Raw genomic sequence first — 12,160 nt, 5'->3', positions numbered from 1 at the left:
AAGGAGGGGGCAGACTGCCCCTTTTATTGTATGGGGTGTGGCATACCTGGCTGCGCTCTGGTCAGATGACTGGGGATAGGGTCCACCTAGAATGCTGGGAGCTTGGGGCATTGTCTGCCTGATAGAACACACATCTCCTGTGGGGGCAGCTATGAGGGGTTGTGACTGAAACAGCAACCAAAGACTCAGGAGTTATGGCCAAGTTCCTTCTGTCCTCTGCAAGCAGAATTTGCCCACAAGAGCTCCAGGGCTCAAAGCCAATTACTCGACTGAGCTTAAGTTGCCCGAGCAGACCACTGCCCCACACTGCCTCACAGGTCTACACCAGGTACTTTGTAAATATATTGTTTACCAGTTTAGTGTTTTTATAGGATTCCTGAGTGTGCAAATGAGTAGTTCTCTGATACTTGTGCTTTTTGCAGGGGGAGTGGCACTTTATTTTTGTTTCTATTGTCCAATTCTAATATGTTAGTTTTTGTGTTATTATTTTAGAAAATAAACACTCTAAACAAAAGCAACATATAGGAAGAAAGGATTTATTCTGTTTACATATGTAGATTACACTTCATCACTGAAGAAAGCTAGGGCACAAACTCAAGGCAGAAACTGGAAAGAGAGACCATGAAAACATGCTACATGCTGCCTTGCTCACAGGACCATAGTTATGCACTCTCTTATAGAGCCCTGGGCCACCTCCTAAGGGAATTGTGTCAACCAGTGGACCCAGTACTCCTATGCCAATTAATAATCATAACAATCTCCCACAGATATATCCATGGGCCAATATAATTGGTGCAATTCCACAACTGAGACTGCTTTATAGAGTGAATCTAGGGTACATAAAGGTGAGCAGCAAAGCTTAGTAGGTCAGTGCTTTTAACTTGGTAGGAACTTTTAGGTTAACAATATATTAATTTTCTTGATGGTACTATTGATTTCACTATGTGTAGGTATATCAAACTGTATTGTTGTAAGCCTTAAATATATATAATAAAATGGCTGCGTATATGGAAATAAGAAGGTTAATGGGCATATCATAAAGAACAAAAGGAAAGGTAGTGGTGAATGAAAATCAGATGACATCTATATAACAGGAAGCTAATTTGGAATTCAAATTGGGAAAAAGAAACAGAAAAATCTTGCTAGTTCCTAACCATCTTCCAATTATATAACACCAGGCATATGTACAGGAAGTGTTTATCCATCATCCGTCAATGTCTGTCTTGAATAATGAATGCTGTAGAGAACGTAGGAAAGAAGATATCTCTATGAGGTTTTTATTTTATATTCTTTGTGTATAGACCATGAAGGAAATTGCTAGATTAATATAATAGTTCTTATTCTTTAAGTTTTCAGATATACTTTTATTGTTTTGAAGTGACACATGCAATAGTACATACTTCTCATACATAATGTGGCCAGAGTATATGTTGATTCGTGTTTCTGTATGGATAATACACTACACTTATTCTCATAACATTTTCCCAAGAATATTATTATTAATAACTGCATTCGCCTCATGATATAATAGATCCCTTAGACACGGTCTTAAAGTTTTGTAACCTTAAACATACTCTTCCTATGCTACATTCAGTGCTGAGAATCACACAGCCTATGATATCATGATGCTATTCTACATACATGAGATTAACCTTGTTCATTTCACATGTGAATAAATTTGTGCAATATTTGTTTTTTCAGCCTGATTTCAGCTAACAGAGTATCCTTGGAGTACATTTTGTCTCTTATGATAACATATTATTTTCACCTTTTTTCCTGTAGAGCAGTCTACTATGCATTTCATCTACCTTTTCTTTATACATTCAATTGTTAATGAATATTCATGTTCATTCTACCTCTTGGCTTTTCTGAACAAGGCACATTATGTACAAATCTCTCTCTATCATATTGATTTAATTTTCTTTGGGTATATACCCAAATGAGCATTACTAGATTATATGCTAATTCTCCTTTTGAATTTTAAAGAAATAAATACCTTCATTTGATGTCTCATCAATTTCCATTACCTAACATGGAACAAATACCCCCCTTTGCTCTGAAACTTATAAACACGTATTTCTTATCTTTTTGATGTTATGATTCCTCTGCTACAATTCTTTGAATATTTTAGTTAGTACAGATACCGAATTGTGTTCAGGATATTTTGTACACTTAATTTTGAAGGATAATTATTAGTTCATTAACTTCTTAAAATACAAAGAAGGACCATCATCATATGCTTTACTTTTAATACTACATGGAAAAATTTATCTTAATAATATATTTCTTCATAGCAGGACTAGACAATACAGATCAAGAAAAACATCAAAAACAAAATAACTAACAAACAAACAAACAAACATAAATGCTACTATGAACCACTGTACTACACAGAAAACCTCAAAAACTTTGCTGGTAGTTGCTGGTAGAAAGGAACATAATTGTAGGCCTTTATATCCAACTAAAATTAGCAGATGCTATTTTTCTACTGCGGAAATAAAAAGCATCTAATAGCAGTTTACTGAAACTCCATCACTGCAAAATGTCTCTAGTAAAAGAAAAAATATAATCAGGGAAACACTATGTTTAGCTCATTTCTCTGTCTTATCAAGCCCCAAATTCCAGAAACTTTTAAGTGTGACTACAGAAATAAATTCCTTACTTATGAAAAATATCATTCACTACTTTTAGTTTTGATTCATTCAGTGTCACTAATGGTTGTAACCACCATGTAAAAATATCTTTATAAAAATTTTAGACAGAAAATATAAATATATAACACAATGAGTAAAATTACATAGAGGAGAAAAAAACATACTCTCTTAATTTAAAATTAAATTCACAGATATAAAGTTGATGGCAGGCAAATTTAACATTTACTTATAGAATTCAATTTATGTGAGTTATGCAATCATGTCTTAAGTTATTTATAGTGAGTAGTTATTATGACAGTTACTAATTTATTATTTTTAGCCACAAATCCAGCAATGTTGCTGTATCTTATGATATGAGCTCTACTTCATTCCCAAACACCTTTTCTTTTTATATCTAGTGCAAATTGTTTATTAGTTGAGATGAAAAATTTACTGGAAAATCAAATAGAAAGGTTTTTCTTCTGCATTGTAATGTGATTTATACTTATTTCTGATTGTCAATAACTTGAAGAAAAAAGAAACAAATTTATTTTCTTCAACTGCTTTTTGACGGTTAGTCTTCAATGTCAAATTGACAAGATTAGCATTTCCATAGAAGATATATCTTAAGGAATGCCTTTGAAGGTATTTCACAAAGGATTTAACCAAACATCTATTTTGAATGTGGGTAGCATAATTCCATGCACTGGGTTCCTGAAGGTAATAAAAGAAGTGAAAGAAGATGAACCCTAGCCGGGCGGTGGTGGCGCACGCCTTTAATCCCAGCACTTGGGAGGCAGAGGCAGGCGGATTTCTGAGTTCAAGGCCAGCCTGGTCTACAGAGTGAGTTCCAGGACAGCCAGGCTACTCAGAGAAACCCAGTCTCGAAAAACCAAAAAAAAAAAAAAAAGAAGATGAACCCTAGTGAGCAACACATTATTTTTTTTTTTTTCTCGAATCAGGGTTTCTCTGTGTAGCCCTGGATGTCCTGGATCTTACTCTGTAGACCAGGCTGGCCTCGAACTCAGAAATCTGGCTGCCTTTGCCTCCCAAGTGCTGGGATTAAAGGCATGTGCCACCACTGCCTGGCCTCACATTTTTCTTGACAGTACTATATTCTGTGAGAATATATCATGCTGATAGATCTGGGAAGCCATTGACAGCTTCTTCCCATCTCTCTAGACAGCAACGACTCCAAAGTCTCTGATTGGTGACCCATCTTCTCTAAAGAAGTCTACATTTTAATCCTGGACTGAGATGTGAATTTTCTTTTTCTTTTTTCATTACATATTCTCCCTTGGGTATATATGTATTAGTTGTTCACTACATTTGGTATTTCTAGGCTTTATTATTTTCTCCCATTTATTAATCAAATATCCATAGTAAATAATTGTTTCAAAACTAATTGTTTCAAAACTTCCCTGTAATGATTCCTGGTATAAATTCTATTTCCTAAATGGATACTGATGGATGCATAATTGATGTGAGATGATGTGAGAAATAGCCCTAGGAAGTAGATATCAAAAACATATTCCGAGTATGGGCCATGTTTTTCAAATACAGCATACTTCTGTCATCTTGTCTATCAGGAAACACCAAATTAACAATTTCAAGCATACAGCAGCATTACAGTTAATCAAGCTATCACCTATGTTTGATTTTACGAAGTACCATTGTATGTCCATGCCTTGGGGTTAATGATATTTGACTATTTTACTATGATGATATTTATAATGACTGTGATATAATAGTAGACTATTTAATATAATGGAGAAATAGAAAAAAATGACAATCTTAGGTCTTTTTGTTCTGAATTTATGTTCTAAAAAATATACACCTTTCATGCCAGTCTTTGAAAAATATTTTATAGTTTTAACCATAGAATTAATATTACTTAACCAAATAAGCTTGTGGGATACTAAATGGCATTGCTTATTTCTCATTGTTTTTGTAAAAAAAAAAAAATGTATTGATTGGGGAGGAAGACTTGCTTGGAGCTTAGAATGAAAACATGTTTGCACTCACTAAAGCAGATAGGTCAAAGTTCCAAGTCAATATTATCTTCCCTTTAGGGCAGAAAAATGTGTTTGATATTTACCATTCTTTATTTAAAAGTACATGACAAGCTCACTTTGGTAGATGTCTGGAGAGACAATGTTTATTTTCTTTGAAATTCATCACAATCATACCTTTCTGCTATCAGATCCACATCTGGATTCAAATCTTCAAATTCTACATTTAGTACAAAGGAATCCTGTGATCTTCACCCTAGCTTGGAATGAGCAATTACTCTCTGAGCAAAGTAAACAGGAAACAATGATGCTAATAACAATTTAAACTTCACTAACACTGCAACACAAGGCTTTCTAGTGAGTTTTAATGTCACCATAGTATCTGACTTCAGTGGGAAAGATGTGTCACACCCCTGGTAGATATCTACTTCTATTGAGTATTGCACACACTCTAGAGTATAGATACATTATTTTTTGCTATTCAGATAATCTAGGCCTCCAAAGTTTTCAAGGTACATCAATAATAGCACAGATACCAATGTTCTCTTTCTTCATAATTTCTTCTGAGCAGTGCAGTGTGACCTTAAGTGTTTGCCACAGTTGGACCTTAAAGACCCAGGTGGAGTCAATTTCCTACAGAAGACTGCCCGCTGAGCTTGCTTTGTAATCCAATCCAGTTGAAACAAGGGATGGGTCTGTGCGCTTTCCCTGTATAAAAACAGTTCTGACTATTAAACTTTGAACCTTGATCAGAAACTTTTGTCTTGGCTTCTTCCTTCTCTCCACCCCCTACCACAGTCCTTTTTCATTTCCAGCCCCCTTTCAGGTAACCCAGTTCATCCATGGCTGCTGAACTACAGTGACACAGTTAAGTTGTGTCACTTAGATCAAAGCTACATGTTCTAAATCAAGTTCAGAAACTCAGGAAAGACAAGAAGAGAAGTGATCTACTAAGACTCTTAGTCTTCTACATGTTAACCTCCAGTTGAGCCAGCACCATTTGTTGAAAATGTTGTCTTTTTTCCACTGGGTGGTTTTAGCTCCTTTGTCAAAGATCAAGTGATTATAGGTGTGTGAATTCATTTCTGCGTCTTTTCCATTCTATTCCATTGATCTATCTGTCTGTCACTGTACCAATACCATGATCCATTCCTATCACCTTTTACAAAGTTCAAGTCCAAGTGGATCAAGGACCTCCACATAAAACCAGATACAATGAAACTAACAGAAAACAAAGTGAGGAAGAGGCTACAGCACATGAGCACAGGGAAAAATTTCCTGAACAGAACACCAATAGCTTATGCTCTAAGATCAAGAATTGACAAATGGGACCTCATAAAATTGCAAAGCTTTTGTAAGGCAAAGGACACTGTCAATAGGACAAAATGGCAACCAACAAATTGGGAAAAGATCTTTACCAACCCTATATCTGATAGAGGGCTAATATGAAAATATATACAAAGAACTCAAGAAGTTAGACTCCAGAGAACCAATAACCCTATTAAAAATGGTGTACAGAGCTAAATAAAGAATTTTCAACAATGGCTGAGAAGCACCTAAAAAAATGTTCAACACTCTTAGTCATCAGGGAAATGCAAATCAAAACCCTGAGATTCTATTTCACACCAGTCAGAATGGCTAAGATCAAAATCTCAAGTGAAAGCAGATGCTGGAGAGATTGTGGAGAAAGAGGAATATTCCTTCATTGCTGGTGGGACTGCAAGCTGGTACAACCACTCTGGAAATCAGTTTGGTAGTTCCTCAGGAAATTGGACATAGTACTAACTGAGAACCCAGCTATACCACTCCAGGGCAGATACCCAGAAGATACTTCAAAATGTAATAAGGACACATTCTCCACTATGTTTATAGCAGCCTTATTTATAATAGCCAGAAACTGGAAACAACCTAGATGTCCCTCAACAGAGGAATGGATACAGAAAATGTGGTACATTTACACAATGGAGTACAATTCAGCTATTAAAACAATGAATTTATGAAATTCTTAGGAAAATGGTTGGATCTGGAGAATATCATCCTGAGTGAGGTAACCCAATCACAAAAGAACACACATGGTATGTACTCACTTGATAAGTAGATATTAACCCAGAAGCTCAGAATACACAAAATAACACCCACAAAATACAAGAAACTCAAGAAGAAGGAAGTCCAAAATGTGAATACTTCGATCCTTCTTAGAAGGGGGAACAAAATACCTGTGAAGGGAGTTGCAGAGACAAAGTATGGAGCAGAGACTGAAGGAAAGACGATCCAGAGACTGCTCCACCTGAGGATTCTTCCCATATACAATCACCAAACACAGACACTATTGAGGATGCCAGCAAGTGCTGGCTGACAGGAGCCTGATATATCTGTCTCCTGAGAGGCTCTGACAGTGCCCAACTAATACAGAAGTAGAGGTTTACAGCCATCCATTGGACTGAGTACAGAGTCCCCAATGAAGGAACTAGAGAAAGGACCTAAGGATATGAAGGGTTTGCATGCCCTTAGGACGAACAACAATATGCACTAACTAGTACCTTCAGAGCTCCCAGGGTCTAAACTACCAACCAGAGAGCACACATGGTGGGACTCATGGCTCTAGCTGCATATATAGCAGAGGATGGCCTAGTTGGTCATAAATGGGAGGAGGGGTCCTTGGACCTGTGAAGGCTCTATGCTTCAGTGTAAGGGAATGCCAGGGCCAGGAAGTGAGAGAGGGTGGATTGGTGAGCAAGGGGAGGAGGGAAGTTAATAAGTGTTTTGGTTTTTTTTGTTTTTTTTTTTTTGTTGTTGTTGTTTTTAGGGGAACCTGGAGAGGGGATATCATTTGAAATGTAAATAAAGAAAATATCTAATAAAAAAAAGAGCAAAAAAAAAAAGATCATCCTTTTTTAAAATAATGTGTATTCTTAACCACATTGACTAAAGCCATTCTATATAGGTGGATGCATGTACTTTTGGGAGTTAGTTTGATTTTGTGAACTGAAACTGATCTGCAAGCTTCCTCCCTTAGAATTAGCACTCACGGTACCAGCAGGCACAATGCTAGCTTACACAGGCAAAAGATAGACAATAGGCTTTCCCACTCATGATCAGCATGAGCCACATCAATAGCCAGCCTGGGATGACAATCCTAAGGGCAGAATAGTGCAATCATCAATAAGAGCATAAGCATGCCTGGCACTGAGACCTTATCTAACTCCTCAGTGCTAGTGAACTTCTGGATATTTGAGGAGAATTTATACTCATGACTTTACTAATAGCATGATATCTAACAACAATTTATAAACATTTGTGATTATAATGACGGTTAAGTCTTCTCTACCCGTCATTAAGAAAACTTCTTTTTACGTCATACAGAGACCATATGAATAACAGGAAACGACAAGGAATCAAACTGCAGAGTTGAGGAGCAGAGTATCACTGTGCATCTACAAAACCCTCCCACTCATAAGACCAAGAGACCAAAGCTGAAGAGGGAGCAGAACAACTGTAACAACCAGAGGATGGGGGAGTGGACTGTGAGACTAGGAATCCTAGTAACATCTGAACATATAGCCATAAAGATACAGCAATGTGACTACGCAAATCTGACCTGAGAAAGCATGAAACTAATGATTGGCAGGAAGTGGCCACAAGGCCCCAGCCCTGCACAAAGAACATTTCAGCAACTGACAAAAGCTGGTAGGTGGTCTTCCCCACGGGAAAGAACACTAACTGGTTTTCTGGTGCCAATTGGTTAGCTAAATAAATAGATATCTGAGAGGTAGTAGGATCTTATCTATTGTAGTGATTTTTAATTTTTTTTAATTTCGTGATTATAATTATATCATTTAGTCCTTCCATTTTCTCCATGTAAACCTTCTCATATACTCCTGTTTGTTTTTTTTTTTCAAATATCTGGCCTTTTGGTACTTATTACTATATGTATATATATGCATATATATTAATATTTATAATTATATATATAATACATATATATGTATATATGTGTACATATGTATATATGGGCACATAAATGCCTATTTATAACTGTGCATGTTGGCATACATTCATTATTGTAGACTTTATTCATATGAGTAATCACTGCTATTGAAATTAATTATATTAATATTAGGTCTAGTACAGAGATATCTGTGGTATGAGAATAGATGGCCATTAAAGAATTAAACTTGTGATAATTTGATATCTATCAGCATGTCAGGAAAAAGGACTAAAATTGACCTCAGTTGCCTCTTTCCCCTAAAATTTCTCTCACAGGACCATTTTCTTCATGAATCCTTTTAATAAGTGATTCTTTTCTTTAATATATTGAAATATTTTATTATTTATTGTATGTATGATTGCCTTTGTAAACAAATGCTTCATGTACGTTGTTGTCCACAGGAGCCTGGAGATGAGATTGAAAACTGTCTCACATAGATGCTGGGAACTATAGTTCTAGAGTGTAACGTCATTTTATGTCATAGCCTGAATTTACTTCGGAACAATTGTTATATAACCAATGCAGAGAATGTAGTTTTTCCAGAAAACTGGTGAAGGCAAAAGATAGTCTATAGAAACATAAATCCTAAAGCCCAACTCCACATATAAAAATAATTTTGCTATTAGGTTTTAAAAGTGAAAATTTCTATTAAGAAAATATAAAAAATATATTTTGGGTATAGATATAAATCCTAGCAGCATGTTTATTTTTAGATCCAACTGGTTTTCTAAAACCAAAGTTTGAATTAAGCTATAAATAGCAAGAGAGGCAGATTTTTAAAAACTGATTAATTGGCATAATTCACAGATGAAGCACCTTTAGAAAATAGTGAAACTGGGCCAAAGAATCTGTGCCTAACTAATGTGTGTTAGGTGCTGGGTTTGACCATCAGCACAAAAAAAATCTGTATTAAATATGTATGCATATATTAAAGGAAAATTATATATATGAAAATTATATTGATTTTCTCCATTTGAATGATGAAACATTTAAATATCTTATGAATCATTTAGACAATCTAAAAGCCTACATCTTTGTTAAGAAATATACAGAGGTGCAGGTTTGGGGAAAATTATATTTGTTTCTTTAAACTACAAATCTTCATCAATTCATTTGCAATAGCATTCACAGTCATTAAATTGATCCTAACCACCTTAAAAAGATGGGGCCAATGCAATCTAAGGCAACATTAAGGATTAAAAAAGTTGACCTGTAGAAAGTTTAAGCTTGAGATGGCAGTTTGGTTAGAAGAAAAATGAAAATGAATCTCAGGGAGATTCAATTCAGCAGTGCTGATCTAAGCCCTTTTGCTAAAACTAGTCTCTCCTTATACATACTAAAGCCTGCAGAAAAACCTGAATTTTAGTTGGGAAAGTGAGGCACAAACATAAACCTTTGACCTAGCCTGCCAAGTGACTTTGATGTTCCTTACTTAGAGAATTTAATGACTTAAATATTTGATGAAGTACATGTTTTAAATTGAGTCATTTAGCTATTTGTTTGAGTTTACTATCTTTAGGTAATTATGAACATAAACATACAACATGCATACTCATAATTTAGAAGTGATTCCATAAATAGATGTTTTACCTATGTCTTCAAAGCATTCTTTGTACTCCAATGAAGTATAAAATAAATGTTTATATTATAAATATTTTAGTAATTTTTCAGGATTAGGGTTCATTTTCAAACATGTATGTCACTACAGTATGCTCATATTTCCTCTAATACTCTTCTTTGTACACTTCTCTTTTGGAAATGTAGACATAGATGCAACTAAAAAATAAAATCTAAACATCATGGATGAAACAAAACCAATTTTATTTTCCTGTCGTTTTTCTCTCACATGATTCTTTCTTATTCTCCATATTCACTCCTTATATTTCTTCCTACCCTGAAACAAATCCCTTAAATTTCCACACAATATCTGTGTATAGATTTAAATATTGCATATCTTATGTAGCACATATTTATCCTTGTTTGACTTGTTTACCATGGTGATCTTTATTTCTACCCACTTCCTGCAAATGTCATAGCTCTATCCTTCCTGTTTGAACTGGATTTCTTCTTATCAGGCCAGTTTTAACTAGACATGACATTCTTAGCATAGTTCTACCAGAATTCTTATGATTGGAATATTTTGATTGCCTGCATGAGAGAGTTGAGATGCAATTAGGGATATTTTACATGTCAATAGAATTCAATATACACTGTATTGTAGAAACACACTAAGAAAAGGAGTTTGGGCTTTTATCAAAAGTTCTCAATATATGTAAAGGGAAGCAGTTTAAATACCTCTTTTTTCATTGCACTGGGAAAAATTATAAAGATTCTAAGAATTCAGGAATGAAAAGCATTTGAAAAGGTGAAGAATGCCACATTTGACAGAGGTGGATGGATGGTAGAGTGCTGCATTCTGGGTATCCATCTGTCAGTCAATTTACGTTCTTAAACAAGGAGACAAGTGAGTTCTACAAGAGCAAGGCAGTTCAAGTATTCAAAAACGGTGATAAATAATTTGGGTATAAAATGCTGTAGAAGCCTAGCTAATCGCAGCTTCTTAATAATATTGAGAAATTTTGCATTTGTGTATTTTGTTGACAGCTCCAAAACTCTGACCTTATATTACTGAATTAGAACAACAAAAACTGGATTTAGAGTTATATGCAGTCACTTGAGGAAAGCAGATTTTACACTTGATCTTAGCCAAAAGGCCAAGAAGCAATGGAAAGCAGATTTTAAATAACAAATCAGGGAAACGTAATTTATTTTATGAAAATACTAAGGAAAAACAAGTGATCAAAATCCACCATTGCATAATAACTGAAGTGTCTGAACATATGCCTTTACTAGGCTGTAGGTTTGGACAGAAAATTCAATGAAATGAGGGGACGTTGTATGCCAGTATTTGAAGGCATGGTTTTCTAGACAAGAGAAAAGTGATGTCCTACCACCCACACCAAGCTTGAGCACATAATATCACAAGGAATGAAGAAATCAGAAAAAAACATTTAGATTAAATACTCTAAGGCATACACAAAAGAAAATAAGTAGAACATAAAAATAAGCCAATTTGTATTAAAGAGTTTTTGAAGCCATTTGCAGAGTACTGAAGAGTGCAGTGATAGAAACTAATTTCTAGTTTTATAAGAACAGAGCAGATACCTGAAGCAAAACTGCAGGTACAAGAATGGTAGAGGCAGGGATATAAGTCACAGCATTGTAGCAAACCCAAAAAAGATGTTAGGTGATAATGGGGTGAACTGAACACCAGTTACATCACAAAAGGGAAATAAATTAAGCTCTCTGATAGGTTGAATATAGATGGGAAGAGGCAAGATAAGGTTATAAACTGCTTTTGTTCTAAACAACCAAGTAAAGATGGTGTGTTCACTAACATGGAAGATTTGTACAAAATAATTTGACCAGATTTTGCATATATATATATATATATATATATATATATATATATATATATATGTGTGCAAAATTTATATATATGCCCATTCTGTAGGATGCGGATTTGT

General features: G+C 35.0%; 1 pseudogene; it reads right to left on the bottom strand.

Moving 5' to 3' along the window:
* Positions 1-11,178: 11,178 nt before the first annotated feature.
* LOC116085569 lies at positions 11,179-11,359 on the bottom strand (annotated as a pseudogene).
* Between the last annotated feature and the right edge of the window lie 801 nt (positions 11,360-12,160).

Source organism: Mastomys coucha, unplaced genomic scaffold (genome assembly GCF_008632895.1).
Source record: "Mastomys coucha isolate ucsf_1 unplaced genomic scaffold, UCSF_Mcou_1 pScaffold9, whole genome shotgun sequence".
Taxonomy (NCBI): domain Eukaryota; kingdom Metazoa; phylum Chordata; class Mammalia; order Rodentia; family Muridae; genus Mastomys; species Mastomys coucha.
This window is presented reverse-complemented; position numbering and strand designations above follow the sequence as displayed.